Source organism: Phascolarctos cinereus, unplaced genomic scaffold, assembly GCF_003287225.1.
Source record: "Phascolarctos cinereus isolate Bilbo 61053 unplaced genomic scaffold, phaCin_HiC Scaffold_9;HRSCAF=440, whole genome shotgun sequence".
NCBI classification, from domain to species: domain Eukaryota; kingdom Metazoa; phylum Chordata; class Mammalia; order Diprotodontia; family Phascolarctidae; genus Phascolarctos; species Phascolarctos cinereus.
The window spans coordinates 31,432,634-31,455,777 of NW_027556402.1; the positions used below are offsets into that span (position 1 = coordinate 31,432,634).

The 23,144-nt window shown below is 35.9% G+C and overlaps 1 long non-coding RNA gene across 1 annotated transcript; it reads right to left on the reverse strand.

The window, feature by feature from the left end:
- Window positions 1-21,108: 21,108 nt before the first annotated feature.
- LOC144455112 (uncharacterized) lies at window positions 21,109-22,122 on the reverse strand. The gene is made up of 2 exons (XR_013483780.1): window positions 22,042-22,122; window positions 21,109-21,308 (listed from the first exon to the last, which is right to left on the reverse strand). It is a non-coding gene; the product is annotated as an uncharacterized LOC144455112 (long non-coding RNA).
- Window positions 22,123-23,144: the final 1,022 nt, after the last annotated feature.

A 23,144-nucleotide genomic window follows, 5' to 3' on the forward strand; every position in this document is an offset into this window, starting at 1 on the left:
GGGCCTCAGTTTCCTCAGCTGTAAAATGAAGAAGTGTTGGCTTAGATGGTCTCTGAGGTCCCTTCCAGTTCTAAATCTGATTCTATGACTGTACCTTCTGTAATTAATTGTGACATTTCTGATGTCTAAAAAACCACACTGCACATAGAGCACACTCAGTTGATGGTGGTGATGGTAAAGGTGATATTGTTGACTAAAATGACATCTTGAAACTCAGATCATCAGAATAGATAAATCCTAAGAAAATCTCATCCAGCTGTGGTGTTCACGGTTTGGAGAGTGACTTGTGTATGAACACCCTTACAGTGCTCTTCTCAAAACAGAATATTTTTAGTGATTTCCTTTTTGGACTAAATAGATCTACTGGCTTTTATAGCACACTGAAATTTTCCAATTATATGACAGTGGAATTGAAATCATTTTGTAAGTATGACATATTGTCTTTAGAAGTAATAATAATTAAAATTAGGACAGAGAGTAAATTGAATCAGATCAAACAAAAATTAATCCAATAAGTAAATTCTGTTTTAAATTAGTATCCAGAAGTTAAATGTCTTCCTAAGTTATACTGAAGCAAGATGCTCTACAGAATAAACATCCCCATATTGTACCTAATAATTAAGCAAACTTGGAAGTACTGTTCTCTGTTGACTTTCTTTTATAACCTTTTACAAAGATTACCTGTTCCAATTGCCCAAGTTATGGGCAGCAGTTGGAAAGAGCCATAAATTTGCACTGAACCCAGTGAGCCACAAATTGGAGCAGATTTGACTTCCACCCATCCTGTCAAGAGTCAACTTCTCATTGACCATAGGAAGCAGTTTTTCATCCCAATGTTTATAAAAGAGAATGTGGGATTGTATCTGTTACTCCTTTTGTTTTGACTTCCCCTCCCCTCTATCCATTGTGGTTGTTTCAGTGGGTATTGCCTTACACCATAGGTCCAGAAAAACCACTATTAGCTGTGACGGGAGTGTGTATAATTTCCAGTTTAGTCCACCAGAGAAAGAAAAACAAAGAGAAGAGAATTAGATTCTGTTGCCACGAACTTCTTATGTAACTCTGAAACAACATTCTCTTTACTTTATCTCACTCTGGTCTGTGATCTGGTGACCAGAGACTGATGAAGGGTGACAATGATGCTCTCCTCTGACAACAGGTGGTTTCCCACCCAATGCTCACATTTCAAAGGAGTCCATGTGATTTTTGAGGGAAGATCAGAGGAAAGATGACATTGATGGCTCTAATACAGCTTTGAATTATCACTGAGGGTTACATATTATGGTGCTCATGCCATCTTTACGAAATGGGTTGTACTCATTCCTTTGATGTCCAGCAACTTGCCCCAGTTCCACAGGATCAGCAGCCCATTAATTTGTTTACACTTCTCTCATCCAGAAAATTTCAAAAAATTAAGTTTATCACTATCATTCAAAAAGAATTTATTATGCAGCTATGTGCCAGGCACACCTCCTACCTTTCCAGTCTTCTTACATCTTACTTCCCTTTTTATATTGTATGATTCAATGACAGTGGCCTCCTTGCTCTTCCTTACACATAACATCTCATCTCTGAACTCCAGGCTTTTTCATTGACTGTCCTCCATCCTCATCTCTGCCTCCTGACTTCTCTGGCATCCTTCAACTCTCAGCTAAGCCTCACCTTCTGCAAGAAGCCATTCCCAGGCCTCCTTAACCTGAGTACCTCTCTGTTTGTTATCTCCAATTTATCCTTTATATATCTTGTTTGTACATGAGTGCTTGCGTGTTGTCTTTCTAACTAGACTGTGAGTTCCTTGACAGCAAGGACTGTTTGTTCCTTCTTTCTAGCTCTTAGCCTAGTACCTGGCATCTAGTAGGCATTTAATAAATGCTCCTTGACTGACTGAAAGAGCATTGCATGTGAAGTGACTTGCCCAGAGTTATAGCCTGTAAGTGTAAGAAGCAGGAATTGGGCCCAGAACTTCCTCACTCAAGCTAGCTTTCTCTATTCACTTATTAAGGCTACTCAAATTCAGTGACCACAGTCATGTAAATTAAACATTAAAATGAAAGTAAATTCAGAATAATTTCATAGTCTTTGAGAAGCCATTTGCAAAACAAAACTGAAATTGTATAAAAATAGAAAAGTAGATTACTGAAATGGACTAGCTATGAAAGACCTGGAAACAAATGCCCAGATAAGTCTAGTGTGTGATAAACCAAAGAATGTAAACCACCAAGGAAAAGGATTCTTTATTTACCAATTATCCAATAATTAAAAATTGCTTCTTTCAGCTCTTTGAGCTCTTTAGAGAATCCATGAATTGTAAGACTGGAATGGATCTTGGAAATTGATAGCAACGAGTAGGATAGCATTTTAACTTTCAAAGTCAGCACCTCTGGTACTTTCTGGGAACCTCTGATGGTTGAGAAACTACAAACAATTCAGAAATTCTCAGGACTTTCTGCTCTGCTAAAATATTGAGCTTCCTATCCAACTATGGGAAATAGCAAGGAAGAATTGTGCTTTATAGATCTAACTTATAGTTGGTGTTTTTTTTTCTTGTTTCATTGCTATATTGTTTCTTGGGTATCATAATCAATTATGAATTCAAATGCAATAATATTGGATTTGGAGAAGAAAGGGTAAGCCACAAATCTATTTTCCCAGTAGAAAGCGAAAGACTGAAAAATTTTAAAAGTAATAATAATTATATTAAAAATTTTAAAAGGAAGCAAAAGATTATTTTTGTGCAGTGTCACATGCATTATAATATACTTTGGGGGGATTTTGGGGGTCATTTTTGCCTGGTTTCATTATTACAGGGAAGAGGGAGAAATCCTGATTTTTTTTAAAGAATGACCGATATTAACAAGCATAAATGAAATATTTTAAAAACACAATATAAATGCAAAATGATTTTTGAAAACATAAAATAAATCTGCAAAAAAAAATCATTTTTCAGTAAATAATGATAGCTAGCATCCATATAATATTTTAAAGTTTGCAAAATGCTCAATAAATATCATCTTATCTATCATTACAACAACTCTAGGAAGTAATTATTTGGGAAACTATTCTTATCCCCTTTTTACCAATGAGGAAACTGAGTCTAGAATAAAATAAATGATTTTCCCAAAGTCATACAGCTAGTAAGTGTCTGAGGTTGGATTAAAATTCAGGACTTCAGGATTCAAGTCCAACACTCTATCCATTGTGCCACCAATTTACCGAAAAAAACAAAATTGAAGAGGAAGAGATATTCCATTTAAGATAACAAAATCCATTAAATAACAAGAAATTCACCTTTGTTGGAAATAACCTCTAGTACCCAAATAGGCACAGTAAGTTAGATAGACTCAGGATGAGTGAAGCAGTGAAACCTTTAATATGCTTCCTGCAGGAAGTGAGGGTGGAACTTGAGACCAGCACATTACACACATGCTACACAAGTGAGATCAAACCTTATATCCTTTATTCTGGGCTGCAAGTCCCTCCTAGCTGACTTTCATAGATGGAAATCAACACAGGTCACAAATTTCCTAAAATGCCCACCATATGGTCCCCAAGGTAAGTTTCAAGCATGCCCACTCTAAGTAAAACTTAACCTTTGTCCTCCTTCCAGCCTATTTAATCAAACAACCAGTTTCAGCTGGTTCTTGAAGCTCCTGACTCTTTCCTCTCAATTTCCTTATATGGAAACATAACGATTTCTTACTTCTCACACCTTCATAGGAACCATGTAGGACTTGTTAAATGTAATTTAAAATAATTCTATAAGAATAAAAGAAGACCCCATTAATTGGAAAAATATTCTAAATTAATTGGCAAGACTGGGCCAATATAGTAAATTAAAATGCTGCCCAAATTACTTTGTAGATTTACAGCTATGCTAATCAAATTAGCAGAAATAATTTATAAAGTCAACAAAAATTTTTTAAAAATGTAAGTCTTAAAAGTTCAGAATATCAATACATGATAAAAAAGTGTTCACTCCTAGTGAGGCTTGGTGCTACCAGATCTTATGCTAGTCTAATTTGCAAAACAAAACTAACTGGTGTTGTATAAAAATAGAAAAGTAGATTAGTGAAATGGACTAGTTATGAAAGACCCGGAAAAAAATGCCCAGATTAAGTCTAGTGTGTGATAAACCAAAGAATGTAAACCACTAAGGAAGAGGATTCTTTATTTACCAAGAACCACTGGGAAAACTGGAAAGAGTCTGGTCAAAAAATTCTTTTAGATCTGCATTTTGTGTCTTACAGAACAAACTCTAAACAAATAAACCATCTAAATATAAAGAGATATGACCCAGAAATATGAGAGAAGAGATGATCTCTTTCACAGTTGAAAAGGGAGGGGAGGTTGAAATGTATAACTGGACTAGAGATAGAAGAGATTATAAAACATAAAGTAGACCGAAGTATATACAATAAAAGGTTTTGCAAAATTAAAATTAATATATAATAAGAAAATATACCAATTTGGAAGAGATCTTTTTATTAAACTTCTCCAAAAAAAAGTTTTACATCTAAAACCATTAGAAAATTTATACAAATATATGTCATTTCTAATAGACAGTTGAAAGTTATGAAAAAAGTTTTTGAAAAAAGAAAAAAATAATTTTCAATAATCAATTTTAAAATACATTCCCAATCACTCATAATCAGATAAATGATGATAAAAAAAAAACAGCCCTGTGGTTTTTACCAGACCCTTCAAGCTAGCAAATGTTATATAAGATGGGAAAACTCATAGTTGGAAAGGTTAAAAGAAGAACTGTGTTAGTATAAGCATTGGAAGAAATAATTTGGAATTATGTAAAAAAAGTTGCTGTTAGTCTTACTTTTCATCCAGAGAGTCCATCACTGAAACTATGTCCTGTTCAGTATGATAAGGCCCACTTTGATCTGTGGTCCACTGACATAGTATTTGAGAAGCCATACTTCATGTTATGGTGAGGTGAAGGTCCTTGAGATCAGACGTTACTTCACCTATGCCTTTCTATCCTCCAGAGCCGAAAGTAATGTGTAGTATGTTGTAGGCACTTAACAAATGCTTACTTATTGATTTATAGGGAAGAAATAAAGTTTAGGTTTCATTAATAAAACTCTTATTTCCTAATCAAAGAAAATCATCAGAAGATGGAGCTTGTGTTATCAAATGTTCAGGAGGACGTTGGTAAACACTGAACACATTGGAATACTGAGATATTTGAGATATCTGAAAGTCATATCATGTATGAAGGAATTGAGGAAACAGGAGATATGGGGGAGGCGGGTGGGGAAGTGGTTAAGAGAGCCAGGAAAACTGTCTTTAATTATTTGAAGGGGTGCATTTTGGAAACACTACTATATAGATTTTATATAGATCCCAGGGGATAGAATTAGGACTACTGGTTAGAAATTACAAAAAAAGAAGATATGAGCTTATTAAAAAATGAATGTTTTTTTCACAATGAGATTCCATTAGTAGGTAAATGACCCAAGGAGGTCATTGATATGAAGGATGTCCCCACACACATGAAAATATTTGTAGTAGTATTTTTTTTAATAAAAGCAAAGAAATTGAAACAAATTTAGAGATACCTGTAATTTGGGATATGGCTAAAAAAAGTGGTGCATGAACTTGGTGGAAACTGAATTATGGTGTAAGAACACCATGAACTATGGTGTAAGAAAAAATATGATGAATACAGAGAAATGTCAAAGGATCTACTTTATGCAGATAAAGTAATGTAACTAAAAAAACAATATACATAGTAACTAAAACAATATAAACAGGAAGAATAACAATTAAAAAATCAAAAGGAAATCTTGCAAAATGACAAAGAACAAGCAGATCCCCAAAGAAGTGTTGTGAGAAAAACGTCCTATTACATTCTTTTTTAGAACTGGGAAGGCCAAGGATTTGAAAAATTCACATATTTACAAAAGCATTTTTCTGTATTCATTTATTTTGCTGATTTTCCTTCTTTTTATTTTTGTTGAGGTGGCTGCACAGGAAGGGAAGGAGGAGGAACGTTGGGAGCAATTTTGGTGATATAAAAAAATTTTAAAAATTGTCAATGAAATATAAATAAAACAAAAGAATAACAAAAAAAGGAACTCTGAGTGATGTGAAAACCTTCATATGCATAGAAGGCAATTTCAATTTTGGATAACTCTAATTGTTGAATTATTTTACTTTACCCAAATTATTAAACACACCTGTTATCTCATCAATTTGAGAATTCTATTCAATAATAATAATTTTGATCCATACATATTTGTCTACACTATCTAATTCTTGAGCATGTCCTCCTGAACGTTCACCACAAGAGGTCCACCCAACATACTAAAAACCTTCCTTGCTTTCTCTCAAGACCTTGATGGCACTAGTGAAGCTCTCTAGCTGTCTGTCAGTAATACTTTGTTCTTGTCCCCTGTCTAATCAATTTCTCTTCCTGCCATAAAATTTCTTCCTGACATCTTTTAATCCTGTTGTTTTGTTTTACCTTTCCTCATTGGGTATATGTTGCATTCTAATCACTCTTACCTTGTGCCTTTCCACTGTTCTCTGTGGAAATATCTTATTTAGTTCTTCGGAGACAGTAATATCACTGCCATATATCAACAATGGTAAAAATATTGCTATTGAAAATATGGGCCTTTATTTTAACAAGACATTTGGGTTCCACAAAGGAACTTTTCAACATCTTGATAGAAATCTAACCTACTTTCTTCTTTACTTTCAACTCTGGGCTTGGTTCATCATCCATCTTAATTTCTGCTCCAGGTATGGATAAGCAATATAGAGGGTTCATTTAAATAAATATTGAAATTTTGGTGATAAAGATTCTTTATTCACTTCACCTTTCCTGTGTGAATAGACAGACTAAATTCCTTTGAGTGAATAAATCTGTTCAAGAAGGCACTAGAGTGTCTTAGGAAATAATACCATTAACATATCACCCCACAAACATGGGCATCTGGAAAACCTCACTATCTGTAAGGAATCATTCCTTGACCTGGACTCTGCATTGGATTTTCTCCATCATCATGGCAAATATCTTTGGCAAGCATATATCTCCTTGTTTTAAACCTTTTTGATTACCAAGGATTCATTTAATGCCTTTTTTCTGCTGTGTTTTCCAAGTGTGAAGCACCAGCATGGAGTTACTGTTGAAATTTCATTATTAAAATGTGAATGAAGGCAAAGCATCTTGGGAGATGTGGTCTTCCTTTTTTTTTTATCTGAGAAGATGGAATAAATGTCTTTAGTTCTGGGGATTAGTGTGGAATTTGGAGAAGCCAAGAAGAGATTCAAACTAGAGTAAAAGGAAGAGAGAAGGTAGCTGCACACTCTTTCCTAGGGCAGCATCAGGAGAAGAAATAGAGAAGTGGCTGAGAAAAGCTTCAGTACAGGTGCAGAGTGTTGCATCCCTTGAAATGCAACACTGGCAGCAGTGACCAGACCAAAAGGTGGATCCTAAATGTTAGTGAATACTCCCCATCTGCAAAATCTAAACAGCACATGAAATGTTGTCTTCCAATTCCACTTTCTTCATTCCTTTCTACTCTCCATCTTTTCATTTTGCAATCCTGTTTCTTTTATATGAATGAGGTGGATTTTTCCCAATTTTCTATAACCGTATCTTTAATGGTAATATAGTTGTGCAGCTGGTGGGTTGGAGAGAGAGTGGTGGGTTTTGAGGAGATGTTACGTTCCATATAATATATAAGAGAGGATCCTACCACTTTAGATTCAGAAGAAAAACATCACTGGGGGCATTTTATGAGCCAACAGCCCTTTAAAATCCCCAATAGCAGAGTAGGTTTCGTTTTACTCCCTATGTGATTAATAGCACCTAAACTTCCATTAATACTGTAGTAATGATAGCTAGTTCAATCTAATTGTGATTCCTAGATAGATCTGGAATGGCCTATCCCATGTGTTAGGGAGATGAAAGTTCCACCTTTGGAGAGCTTAGGACTTCTGTGACTGGGTGACTCTAGCCCTTCGAGCTTCAAGAGATATTGCATTATGCTAGGATTGGATCTAGCTATTTTACATCAGATATTTTCACTCTAGGGGTATGATGGAGGTAGGGTTCAAGGTAAAATACACTTATTTTGATCATTCTAGGGGAGTAGGATAGAAGTCCACCTGACTATGAGGGTTACAGTCAGCTTAATCTCAGCCAGTTTGGCCATCCTCTTACAAAACTCTTATTACATGAAAGATAATCACAAATAATGGGTAAAATATTAATCTGAGAAAGCAATAAAATAGCAATTGGTGAAGTAGTAGAGATTAGTTTAGATGGTAGAATACACAAGGTTTGGGGATGGCACAACCAACCCAAGAATGAGATTGACATCCCAAGTCAAATGGGGAGAGAATGATCTTGCCCTAGAAGTTCACTCTTACTAGACTCTGGAGTACAATGAGTGGGTATCAAGGGACCTGTTGGGGTGCTGGTTCTTTCCCATATTCCTGTGGCTCTGAAGGCCTTCAGTTCACCAGTCAAAATCCAAATCTCATTTCTTCTCCATTTCTCTCTTTTCTGCTTCTCTATTAGAACGTATTCTGCCAATCAGGAGCCATATCCCTCAACATATGTGCAGAGTCATAGGACTATTCCTTAGGGAAATACAAAGCCCACCCAGTACAGAATGACATATTTTTTAACTATAGATAGGGTTCACTGGGAAATGGCTGCACACCTGTGGTGTTAAGCTATCTTCTGTTTTCCTGATGCTGGAGAAAGCACTGGGTGAGGATTGAAGGGAGAAGTAGGTTGAAACAAAGAATAAAGCTCCACACCAAATTGATCTCAGGAGGCAAGTTTGAGAGCTTCACACCATTGGAGGTGAGATGAACACAGACAACCACTCTCCACAGTTACAACGAGTAAATGACAATGAATCCTGGATGATCCTGATATATTAATGAGAGACACCGTATTTCAAGAAAGGCTGCACAGGAGGGTTTTTGTTTGGATGTTTACAAATGATCAAACACTTTTTCATAATAAAGAAATGATAAGCACAATAGGATCTTATACTCTCTACATTTTTTTAGTTAATTGCAGATTATATAGATGTGGTCTATTGTTGAATGTAGTGCTTGTATTATTGCTTTTTCTCTTTGAATTCCCTTCACTGAGGATGCTCTCAATTCATATAAAGATTTTGTATAGATAAGAGAAAAGACATATAGGTCAGTAGTTTGTGAGGTTCCCTTGGCCACATTTTTAAAGTTTTGAGTTCTAGGTGTTTTCCATGCCTTTGGTATCCTCCATTCCTTCACCTTTAAATATCATGCATGTTAGTTGAACAATTGTATCAGCTCTAGCACACATCTCATCTACTTATATACTTAGTCCACCATGGTTACTTTTCTCATCTTTGTTCTCTTTAGTATCATTTCTCTCTCTTCTATGAGCACTTTAGGTTCTATAATGGCATGGTCAAAGTGTCTTTGATGGTTCCACTATTATTGATGGAGAAATAGCTGATTTTTTTTTGGTAAATCTTTTGCAATTTATTTGCAATTTTTTTTTCAATTTTCATCCTGTAATTTGGCTTGCTTATATATTTTGCCCCTGTCTTGTCATGGAGGAGAGGCTTGCATAGGTCAATGAAACTATAAGCTATGCCATGTAACCTTACTGAAGATAGACACAGTTCATAGCTGATAATCATGCTGGTGAGACTACAGATTGGGTATTGCATTTAGTTCCAAGTGCCCTTTTAAGGATGGAGCTTGCTAAATTGGAGAACATTGATAGGAGGGTCACAAGGATGGTGAAAGTTTTACAATCATGTCATAGGATGATCCTTTGAAGGAACTGGGGATGATTAGCCTGGAAAAGTGAAGTGTTATGGGAAACAAAGTCATTGTCTTCAAATATTTGTAGAGGTATCCATCATGGAGTGAAGACATTTGACCTCTTTGGACTCACTTGTAGAACCAGAAGCAATGGGTAGAAGTTGCAAAGAAGAAAACTTAAGTTTGATATAAAGGAAACATCCACAAAGTCCTACTTTTATGCCTCATTGTGGTGTGGAGGTGGTCCTGGTACTTGAAGGTTATGTCAGTGAAATTCAAGCTCTTGCAGGTAACACATTGTGCATGGCCCCGACAACAGCATGATTATCAACTCCCAGTCCTGAAAGCTCTGCTTCATGTCATCTACTTTAAGATTCCATTAGCTTTTTTGGCTGTTATGACATACTTTTAACTCCCATTGAGCTTGCAATACACTAACTATCTCAGATATTTTTCAAACCCACTACTGTTTAACCATGGTTCCCACCATGTTGTTTTAGTGAAGTTGATTTTGTGGAATCTATAATGTGATAAGCATCCCATTGATGCCTTTATTCAACTTATAAATTTTTGAAATGTTTACATAGTACAGGACCAAATTTAGACCCCTGAAGAACTCCTCTAGAGAGCTCCTTTCATGTTTACATACAACCACTAATGGCTATTCTTTGGACCAGCCTACTCAAGTAGTTTCAAGTACACCTAATTGTACTGATTTGATCTTTTCATCCTATCAACAAGAGCAGCAGGAGAGATTCTGTTGACTTTGAAGTAAGCTATGTTGATCCATATTCCTTATCTTCCAGTACAGTCATCTAGTCAGAAAAGGAAACTAGGTTATTCATGTGTGACCTATACCTGATTAAGCCACACTAGCTCTTTATGATCCCTGATTTTTCCCCCAAATGTTCACTAACCACTTCTTCCATAATATATTTTAGAATTCTGTCAAGAATTAAAGTCAATCTCACTGGCTGACATTTTATAATCTCCATTCCCTCCTTCCCCCCCAAAAAAAAAAACAGAATAATATCTGTCCTCTAATACAATGGTACCTTTGTAATTCTCCATGATCTTTTAAAGATTACTAACAATGACTCAGCAATCACATCTTCCAGTTCTTTCAGCACCCTATGATGCAGTTCCTTTTAGGACAGGTGACTTAAACTGATCAAGGTGAACAAGGTGATCCCCTACTCATAGCCAAGAATATCTGGGTTTAGGTCTTACCTCTGACACATACTAGCCAGATAAACTCAGGCAAGGCACTTAACTCTTCAGTGTTCTAGGCAACCCTCTAAGAACCTAAGTTGCAAAAAAGGTGCCAATCTTCATTTCTAATGAATTTATTCATCTGGGAGTTGCTTCACCGAATGTAATCCCAGGTCTTGGAACTATCATTATGCCAATGGGCAGAAAAGGAATGATGAAAAAACATAAACTACTATTCCTGACATGGCTGAGACCATCATAACAGATGGTATAAAAAAGCATGTCTGCTTAGCCCTTACTTTGCTTCTTTTTTTCTGTTAAGAAGAATCATTGTTGGACTGGAAAAGATGGCAAGACTAAGTAAGGAAGGGTGGGTGATGGGCATCACTTGAACCTTATTCAATCAGTATTGGCTCAAATCTATCTTACCTGACAGGAAAGTAGGAGGGGAGGAGATAATGGGAGGAGACTGACAGAAGGAAAGGCAGATCAGGGGAGGTGGTTGACAGAAACAAAACACTGTTGAGGAAGGAAAGGGTGAAAGGAGAGAAAGGACAAATAAGAGGAAAAATAGGATGAAGGGAAATACCCAGTTAGTAATCATAACTGTAAATGTGAGTTCAATGAACTCTCCCATAAAATGGAAGCAGGCAGCAGAGTAGATCAAATGTTGGAATTCTACAATATGCAGTTTACAAGAAATACACTTGAAGCAGAGAGACATATAAAGACATAAAGGTAAGGGTCTAGAGCAGAATCTATTATGCTTCAGGCTAAGTATATGAAAAAAAAAAAGCAGGGAAGAGCAATCCTGATCTCAGAAAAAGCAAAAGCAAAAATAGACCTAAGTAAAAGAGATAAGGAAGGAAACTACATCTTGCTAAAAGGTACCATAGACAATGAAGTAATATCAATATTAAACAGATATGCACCAAGCAGTATGGCATCCAAATTATCAAAGAAGAAATTAAGTTAGTTCATGACCAAATGAGAGAGAGAGAGAATATTATGAAACATAAGAGAAAATTCTGATTATATTAAATTAAAAAGCTTTTGTACAAACAAAACCAATGCAAATGAGATTGGAAAGAAAGCAGAAAGCTGGGAAACAATCTTTACTACAAGTATCTTTGATAAAGGCCTCATTTCTCAAATATATAGAGAATTGAATCAAATTTATAAGAATACAAGCCATTCTTCAACTGATAACTGGTCAAAGGATATGAACAGTCAGTTTTCAGATGAAGAAATCAAAGCTATCTACATGCATATGAAGAAGTTTTCTAAACTACTTTTGATTAGAGAAATGCAAATAAAAAAAAACTCTGAGGTGCCATCTCACACCTATCAGATTGACTAATATGATGAAAAAGTAAAATGGTAAATGTTGGAGAAGATGTGGGAAAATTGGGACACTAATGCACTGTTGGTTGAGCTGTGAAGTGACCAATATTCTGGAGAGCAATTTGGAACTCTACCCAAAGGGCTATAAAACTGTGCATACTCTTTGATCCAACAATACCACTACTAGGACTGTATCCCAAGGAGATCATAAAAAGAGAAAAGTAACTACACATGCAAAAATATTTATAGGAACCCTTTTCAAAATTGACAAAAGTGGCAAAATATTGTAAATTAAGGGGATGCCCATCAATTGGAAAATGTCTGAACAAGCTGTGATATATGAAATGAATTGGAATGTGATTGTGCAATAAAAAGTAATGAACAGACAGATTTCAGAAAAAAAAAAATTGGAAAGGCTTGTATGAACTAATGCAAAGCAAAATGAACAGGACCCAGAAAACACTGTGCACAGCATCAGCAACATTGTGTGATGATCAACTATGAATGATTCAGCTCTTCTCAGAAATACAATGATTGAAAACAAATACAAAGGACTCATGAAAGAAAATGCTATCCACATTCATATAAAGAACTGATGGGCTCTGAATGCAAATTGAAGCGGACTTTTTTTTTACTTTATTCTTTTTCATGCCTTTTTTTTGCTTTTGATCTGTTTCTTCTTTTACAGCTGTGACTAACATGGAAATATGTTTTACATAGTATCGCGTGTATAACCTACATCAAATTGCCTACCATTTTGGGAAGAGGGAAAGGGAGGGAGAAAAGGAAAAAATTTAGGACTCAAAATCTTGTAAAAATAAATGCTAAAAATTGTCTTGACCCTCAATTGGGGAAAAACAAATACTACCAAAAGAGAAAAAGTGAGAGAGAGAGGTGAAGAAAAAGGAGAAAGGATTGCAGGAGAGATCTTCAATTTAACCAGCAGCTGGGTTTATTAGAGATGACAACAAAGAATACATTCTCCAGAAGTCCCAAACTCTGTACGAAGCTCAGAGGAAACAGGGAAGGATCATGTGTGTGTGTGTGTGTGTGTGTGTGTGTGTATGTGTGTACAAAGCCAATAAATGGAACATTAGATTCTTCTTTTAAAAAAGTTGATTATCTTAATTTGTAAAGAATTTTTAAGGAAGCCTTTCCCTTTTACATAACATTTACCTCTATGTTTTTCCTTGCATTTCTGTATTCTTCATATTCATGACTTTTTGTAATGTTATATTCCACGACATTCATGTACCACATATATGTTTAGCTATGCCTTAATCTATGAGCATGCACATACATACACACACACACATATATATATATACATACATATATGTATGCATACATATACACAAATGAGTGCATATTGTTTTCAGTTCTTTTCTATCACCAAATGGATTTCTGTGAGTATTTTGGTGTACATTAAACCTTTTTTTGTGTGTCTTTGATTTTTGTAGGTTATTTGCCTATCAGTGAATCTCTGGGTCAGTGGGTGTGGACATTTTCATTACTTTCTTAGTTTAATTGTAAATTGCTTAGTAAAATGGTTGGGTCAGTTCATAATTGTACTAATAGTGAATTAATGTGATCATCTTTCTACAACAACCCCATATTTTGTTATTCATGTAAATTTACTAAGTGTGATACGAAATCTCAGAGTTCTTTAGTTTATATTTCTCTAATTATTACTGATTTGAAGCAATCTTTCATAAGACAGGTAAGTTTAAAATTCTTATGCTCACTATTTGTTTATGTCCTTTGATACTTTATCAACTGTGGAATGATTCTTGGTCTTTAATACTTGTCTTAGTGCCCTAGATATCTTAGCTATCACACTCATTAAAAATACTGTATCCAAAGATTTTTCTTATCCTGGTTACATTGACCTTTCAAATGCCTGCAACTGACATCAATTTTACCTTTTAAGATGTCCTTTGTTTACAAACTCTCTTAACAATAAATATGAAAGGTAGCTGATCAAATTCTCTTGTAATTTTTGGTAGTGTAGAACTTTATATTGAAATCATGTATCCATTTGAAACTTATTGTGCTGAATCATGTATGGTGCCAAGCTAAAGCTATTCTTCTTCTTCTTCTTCTTCTTTTTCTTCTTCCTCTTCCTCTTCCTATTCCTCTTCTTCCTCTTCCTCTTCTTCTTCTTCTTCTTCTTCTTCTTCTTCTTCTTCTTCTTCTTCTTCTTCTTCTTCTTCTTCTTCTTCTTCTTCTCTTCTTCTTCTTCCTGAAATACTTTCTAGTTTCCTAAACCTTTTATTCTGCCAAATAAGGAGTTAAAGAATCTTGGAATCAACAGGGTAGAGCTAGAAGTTGATAGTAAAAGGGAAGAGATATCCCAAACTTTAAAGAAATAGAGGCTATTTAGTCAACACATACCCATCAAAGAGGTGTAACGTGACTTGCCAAGGAAATGTCTGTGGAATGGAAGATCCAATTTTTTGGCATCAGCCAAGGGTGGGACATAAGCATGCTATCAAGGGACTTGCAGTGATTGCTCTACTGACTAGGGAGTGGAACTTTTATAAGGATCTTCAAGGGTGTTCTTGCTGTCCATCTCCATGGTGGTGGGGTCTATCTCCAGGTGTAGAGCAAGCTAAGGCCACCCAATGTTCCAAACTTGGACCTTATGCCAAAAAAACATTGTGAGGAATGGGCTTTTATTGGATATGCAGTTGGGAAGGCCAAAACATAAGGGTTCAGAGAACCAGGTAATAAGAATTTGTAGTGAAGTCCCCTTATTCCCAAAAACTCATCCCCTCACCTCTGACACCTGACATTGCACCAGAGGAACTGAATGATTTTAGTTTGAAATTTTCATCTAGATTAAAGTTCAAATCTGTCTAGAGAAGTCATATTTTAAGAAGATATCATCCATAAGCAGTTCAATGTCAATGAGTTTCAGATCCAATGAAACAACATAATGAAGGAGAAGATGACTGAGGATCACAAACTTTCCTGTCTTCAGAGCTTGGGATATCTCCTCCTTTTTACTATCAGCTTCTCAAGCTTAGGGTCTGTGTTATATTTATCTTTCTGTCCCCAGTACCTAGAATAGTGACTACTATGCATTTAATAAATGCTTGTGGAATTGCAGGATGATAATTATGGCTTGATAGTGGGTGAGTGTGTGTGTTTGTTCTTATAAAGTCATAATAATACTTTACAAGTACTGGAAATGCTAAACTATTATATAGTAGAAAATGAATACATTAAGTCCATTTTAAGTAAGGAGATACCTAGAGAGTACATAGGACTTGGAGAAGACTGTCCTTGTATCTTCATTAGCATAAGGAACATCTGTCTCTGCGAAGGCAGCCCAGCACATTTTCAGCAATTCAGAGTCTTAGTTTAAGAGGGTCACAGAGCCATTCTAAGGCACAGTCAGGAGTCAAACCCAGTTCTTCCAAACTTGAAAGCAGCTCTCTATACACTATGTGGCTTTGTATCTTAACAGAGTCCAGAGCTTTTTTTTTTTTTGATGGGTTTATGGCTCCAGGATTGAATGAATTACATGCAAAGCTGATAAAAACAAAATAATAATAACAACATTGATGTGATGTCAGAACCATTGTTGCTAATCTCTGAGGAATGATGGAGAAAAGGACAGAAGATTCCTAGAGATGGGAAATTTTCTCTCTTCAAAAAAGGCAAAATTGGAGCAGCTAGGTGACATAGTGGATAGAGCACAGGCCCTCAAGTCAGGAGGACCTGAGTTCTAATATGGCCTCAGACACTTGCTGCCTATATGACCCTGGACAAATCACTTAACTCTATTTGCCTTAAAAAAAATAAAAGGCAAAGCTGATTTTCCAGAAACAAAAGGGTAAAAACTTTGATTTCAATCCTCAGCATAATTCTAGAACTTCTTAAAGGTGGTTTGTCAACACTGACAAGATAGCTATTAGAGGTAACGATAGAATCAAAAGTATATATAGCTCTAAAATTCTGGCTCAAAATTTCAAACAAATGTAATTTTCTTCTAGATTCAATTATTCATTTGTACAAATACAGGATGGGGAGATTTGACTTGGCAGAAATCCATGTGAAAAATATCTGGGGTGTTAGTTGACTTCAGTGCCAATGTGAGCCAATAACAATAACAATCCAAAAAGCTAATTCCATTTTAGGCAGCATTAATAGAATTTTAGTGCTCAGATCAAGGGAGGTAATAGTCCCAGTGGATTCTGCTGATCATGTCTCATCTGGTATATTGTATTCATTTTTGAGCATCATATTTTAAGAGGAACACTGACAGACAAGAGTCCAGCAAGGAGAGGGGATGATGATGATAGGTCTAAAAATCATGTCATTTGAGGAAAGGCTGAAGGAACTGGGAGTATTTTTCATCTGAAAATAATATTAAGGAAAGCTGTCCTCAAATACTTGAAGTGCTATCTTATGGAATTAGGAGTAAATATTCTATGTTGCTACAGAATACAGAGCTATGCACAAAGGGTAGGAAGTGTAGGAAAATAGATTTCAATTCAATATAAAGAAAAAAAAGTAATGAGTTCTCCTTCCCTGGAAGCATTCTGCTAAAAATATTTTACAGCATTCCAATGTTTTATGATGCTTGGTACTAATTCAGCTACTGTAAACTACCTGTATATCAAAGACAATGGTATCTTTGGGGAAATATTTTCTAGGAATACAAAGCCCTCCTATCAATTTCCCACTCCTACCTTGAAGTAGAAAACATGAACTACCCATTTCACTTCTATTTTCTTCTGCAAATAGAATAGTCTTGAAACTGGAAAAATGTTCTGGGAAGAGACTTTTCTGACTTCAAGAGATCAAATCTTCCATTTCTAGTTTATATAGAAAGATAATTTATAAGTTGAATAATTTTTATCAATTGAGAACTCTTCATATTTCAAGAATCACCAATGGGTTCATGAAGTGTGAAAAAAACAGTGAGATAAATGAAATTGACTCTGATCTACTTCCTCTCATGTACAGAAAAATACTTTTCAAATAGAATATGGAAACCTCACATCCTGAAATCAAAAGGAAGATATATTATACATAGAAAAAAGTTCACATGAAGGAGTTTGTTACCACTTGTTGAGAAGTTGCCAAATGACAGCCACCCAAATAGCAGAAATGAAACTCAAAAGAATCAGGGGATATCAGTGAACAAGGAAATTCAGGGATAAAGCGAACTCGAAGCCAAAGCTATCTCAACTTAACTTCTCTAAAATTAGATTCCCCTACCCCCTCCAGTGGAACCACAAGATGTAATCTGTGCCTCCAAATGGATTTACATAAATGTATACTTTGCATTCTAACTCTTCATTTTCTCCTTATTCATTCACTGACCACCTAATCCGTTCATCTTTCAACTGAAATTTTATAGTATACCCAATTAGACATTTTTTCCTAGCTTAACAATTTGCTTTACATAATAGTTGGTTGATCACTATTCAAAGTCACTATTTAATATAAAAGCAATATCATCTGGCCCTTAGAGTTCATTTTTAGTAACTTACTCTTAGGGACAGAGGCGGGGTTCAACTTCCCATGTCCTTCCTACTCTAGCTGCCAAGTTCTTGTTAACAAAACACAGGTGCTGAATAGTTTCTCCTTTTCTTCTGATTTTTTTTTTACCGTCAACTGCTTGCTTTTCTAAACCTTGCACTAAGTCCCCCAAGATGTCCTCATCTTAATTTACTTGTTAAAGTTTCCATGTATTCTTATGTTTGTTTTCTTTCTTAAAATGGTATCCTCTTCTGAAAGGGATATCATCTTTCTGGATGTTTCCAAACTTTGTCACAATTTTAAAACAAATATATTGCAGTGAAAACTTTAAGGAACATGAGACGTCATTTTGAAGAAGATAGAAATGACTATGACTGTAAACAAATCCCCAAAGCTTTCTGAGTATCATGTTTTTTTTCTAATTCATTAGAGTAATTTGATAAAATATACACTACCTATCTCACATATCTACTATAGGAAGAGCAAATCAAACTGTTACAGAACTGAGAACTATTAGCACTATTGCCATAGAAAGATAGACATGGTCTAATGAAAAGAAAACTAAATTGGAGCCAGAATCCTTGAGGTAACTACTTGGTCATACAGTGGAGAGTACTCGGTTCTGGGGTCAAGAAGACCTTGACTTCAAATCAAACTCTAATAATTCCTAGTTGTGTGATCCTGGACAATTAAGTCATATAGCCTCTCTCACTCTCAATTTCTTCCTCTGTAAAATGGAGATAATAATAGCACCTACCTCCTGGAGTTGTGTGGATAAAAGTGATATAATATTTGCAAAGTGCTTTGCAAAACTGCAACTGATATATTAATGCTAGCTGTTGTGGTTGATATTATTATTATTATCATTATTATTATCACAGCTCTGACATTTACCAGCCTTGTGGCCTTGTAGTAGTCACATAAGCTCTTTCTAAAATGCGTGTGATGTTAGCTATCCTGACTACCTCACAAGAGTTTCTGGGGTATAAGTAATTTGTTTTATAACTATACTTACAGAATATTTCTGTATCACCATTTGCTATTATCTTACTATCATTCATATATTTCAGTTGGCCTTATGATTGTAATGCAGAATCACAAAAATAATCACTGTGGCTATAAGCAGAGTATGACTATTGGATTGAAAATCTGCCTAGAACCTCCACAACATGAAGTGTAGAGGCCAAAGTGGCTGAGTGTCCACATCTCCCTGTCCCTATTGACTCCAAATGGGTGACATTGCCTGTTTGAAGAACAGTTGCTGAGTATCTTCCATTTCCCTGAATACCTGTATAAACATAAGCAAAACATTCCAACAAAAATATGTTTCATCTAGTTGCATCTATATATTGCAAGAGTGGTAGGATGATAAGTTCTAGTTTTTGTTTTTGCAGCATGTAAAATGTAATTGATGTTTATGAGCTTTGGGGACCATGTATACAACATAGAATTATTTACGTGTCAGAGAACTAGGAGAACACTTGGTGCTTCCTGTTGGCTTCGCTCTTTCTGCCTGGCTTGCTTCTGACACATTCTAACTCTGCTAAAAGTAGTCAAGAAGTCATTTAACCTCTTGGTGTCCTGATTAACTCTTTAAAATTGTAAGCTATAGAACAAGGTCCAATTTGCTTTGGTAAAGGGATTTTCCTCACTGGAAGTTCACTACACCAATAAAATCACAAATCCAGACTCTTTCCTTGCCCCTCCCTCCATCAAAAAAAAGGCAAAACATAACAATAACAAATCATAAAATCAGTCAGGTAAAATTCTTATGCTTTCATGAAGTAAACTGAATGATAAAAAAAAATGGAAGAATCAGCCATGGTGGTTGCAAGATAAAATAATCCCTTTTGATGAATTTTTCGGCAATGATCAAAATGAGACTTGGAAAATTAGTTTGAAAGTTCTTGCCCAATTACCCTTACACTCTGCATTTTTGTTTCTTCTTTCCCCGAGGTGCTGGTGAAGAAATAAAATGTGATAGTACCAAAAGGAAGATGCAAGTTTTGGTTAAGAATGGATCTCTGGGGGTTCCCAAGAACCAAAAAAAGAAACTGTGGTAGGAGGATGTGGTTGCCTTCTTTCTTGCATCTAGCATTGCACTGCCTGCCAGCTCTAGTAGCTAGGTCAGCCCTAAAGAAGCATGCTAGTATTTTCTTGAGTATTGATCCCTCCCTCCCCTTGGAAAAAAAAAAACAAACAAAAGATGCCTTTCCTGGCATGGAGTCTTGCCTTATTGACAAAAGAAAGAGGAGCTGTGGGGAAAGCAGGGCTGTGGTCCTTTATGTACATCCATGTGCACATACTGGAGGCTGCATCTGGGCCAGGTTCCCAATGTGTGTTTTTGTAAAGAAGGAGGAGGAAGGAGGAGCTGTGAGTTTGGGGAGTTGCCCTTAAATGGTGTGTGATGGTATGATCTTTTTCTTTAGTACTGGTAAAGCTGAGCAGGAAGGTCTCTATGAGAAGATGGGGAATTCACAGAGTACAAGAAGTAATAGAATTTAACAGAGTGTTCAAAGTAACAGAATTCCTATCACCAACAATTTCTGACTCTAGACGTTGGCTTCTATTTGGGCTTAGAGCTGATTGTTTATATAATTGTGATATTTCTTTATTTTGGTCCCTCATGAAAACAAAGTATCAATAAAAGGCAAAGGGCTTTCATTTCTTTTAATAAATATGGGAAATCTCTGGGTTTATTTGGACTTGGAAAGTAAAAATATATGTTGTTACTGTTCAGTGGTATCTGACTCTTCAAGATTCCATGGACCATACTGTCCATGGGGTTTTCCTACTAAATTTTGCTAGAGTGGTTTCCTATTTTCTTTTTTCTTGGATTAAGACACAGTTTAAGTGACTTACCCATGGTCACACAGTTCTTAAGTGTCTGAGGCCAAATTTGAACTCAGATTTTCCTGACTCCAGGTCCAGCACTCTATCCACTGAGCCACCTAGTTGCCTCTGAAGAACACACATGCACATACACACACAAACACTCACACAAAGTATATGCATACATATATACACATATTCACACAAAATATGGGCATGTATGTATATATTCTATCTATGTATGCATATGCATGTATATACATACATATATATTCTGTTAATATATAGAAAAATATTTTCTTCAATTAGGCCTAACTTTTAAATTTTCTTTAAGTGTTATCTAGGTCCAATAGTGTGGAAGAGGAGAAGCCAATAAGCTAGTGCCAATTAATAGCACTAGTGGTCTAGAAGAGGCACTAGGCTGTATTTAGGTAGCAAATGCTTGTTTTATTTCTTCATCATATTGCTGCATCATCCATATGGGGAACCATTGGTACAGGAAATAGAGAAATTTTGAATACTCTGGATAAGTTCACTTACCTTGGCAGTGTACTTTCCAGGGATGTTCAAATAGATGATGAGGTTGATACATACATTGCCAGAGCTAGCTCAGTCTTTTGGAAGCTCTGAAGGAAAATGTGGGAGAAAAGAGGCATTAATTAGGCTGCCTAGCAAGCTGAAGATCTACCGAACCATTGTACTGATTCCATCATTGTATGCCTGTGAAACCTGGACAGAGTACCAGTGACATGCCACAAAACTAAATTGCTTTCACTCAAATTGTCTTAGGAAGATTCTAAAGGTCACCTGGCAAGATAAGGTACCAGACAAAACAGAGAATAGAATAAATGGGGAGCAGGATAGGATGAAGGGAAATATAGTTAGTTTTCCACAACATGACTACTATGGATGTGTTTTGCATGACTACACATGTATAACCTGTATCAGGTTGCTTGCCTTCTCAATGAGGGTGAATGGAGAGGGAGGAAAGAAGAAAATTTGGAACCCAAAGTTTTAAAAACAAATGTTAAAAATTGTTTTCACATGCAGCTGGGAAATAAGATATAAAGGCAATGGAGTATAGAAATCTATCCTGCTCTACAGAAAAATAGAAAGAAAAGGAGATAAGAGAAGGGGGGGAATAGAAGGGAGGACAAATTAGGGGAAGAGGTATTCAGAATGCATGCCATGTTGGGGTGGGAGGAGGGATGAGAAGGGGAGAAAATTTGGAACTTAAAATCTTGTGGAAGTGAATGTTGAAAACTAAAAATAAATAAATTAATAGAGGAAACAAAGAATAAATGATTGTGTCAGAACAAAAACAGGCAAACAAACAAACAAACAAAAAAGATAAGGTACCAGACACTGAAGTCCTCTCTCAAGTTGGGCTGCCAAGCATTCAAACTCTGCTGCAGACAGAGCACAAATCAAATGGGCTGGCCACACAGCCTAGATGACGAATGTGTACTTACCTAAAATACTACATAATGGAGAACTCACATAAGGCAAGGGCTCACCCAGTGGTCAGAAGAAGCAATACAAGGACACTCTCTAGGTTTCTCTGAAGAACTTCAGTGTGATTGTGTGGCATAGCCAAGGTGGTGGAGAAAAGGCAAGAACTCACCAGAGCTCTCCCAATTCCCTCTGACAATTTCAAATAATACCTCAAAATAAATATGGAAGTGGTAGAACCTACAAAAGGACAAGGTGAAACAATTTTCAAGACCAAAAAATTTAGAAGTTTGGCAGGAAAGATTTGTATCGCTGGGTGAGAATAGAACACAGTCCACCACAGACTGGAGAGCAGTGGCCACACTTCTCTTTTAGATCATACCATCTTGGAAGAAATAAAAACTTTTAGACTTCCAAAACTAGATCTGAGAGCAGCAGAAGGAAAGCTGTAAAATTCAGTACAATGACCCTTCTACCACAAGAGCAGAACCCCACTTTAGCATAGAATTGAAAGTCAAGAAATAGACTGGAAAAAATAACACATAACAACAACAAAAAGAAACTGACCACAGACTTTTACTACAGTAACAGAGAAGATCAAAGCAGAAACTCAGAAGAGGATAGCAAAGTCAAAAATACTACATTGAAGGCCTCAAATGAAAATTGGAATTGGTTTTAGGCCCTAAAAGAATTCCTTGAAGGGCTCAAAAAGGATTTAAAATCAAATAAGAGAAACAGAGGAAAAAATTGGGGAAAGAGATAAGAGTAAGGCAGGAAAATCATGAAAAAGGAGTCAATAGCTTGGTAAAGGAGACACAAAAAGTACTGAAGAAAATGCCTTTTAGAGCAGAATACGCTAAATGGTAAAAGAGGCACAAAAATCCACAGAAGAGAAAACTCCTTAAAAATAGAACTAGCCAAATGAAAAAGGAGGTATAAAAGCTCACTAAAGAAAATAATTCCTTAAAAAGTAGAATTGGGTAAATGGAAGTTAATGACTTTATGAGACA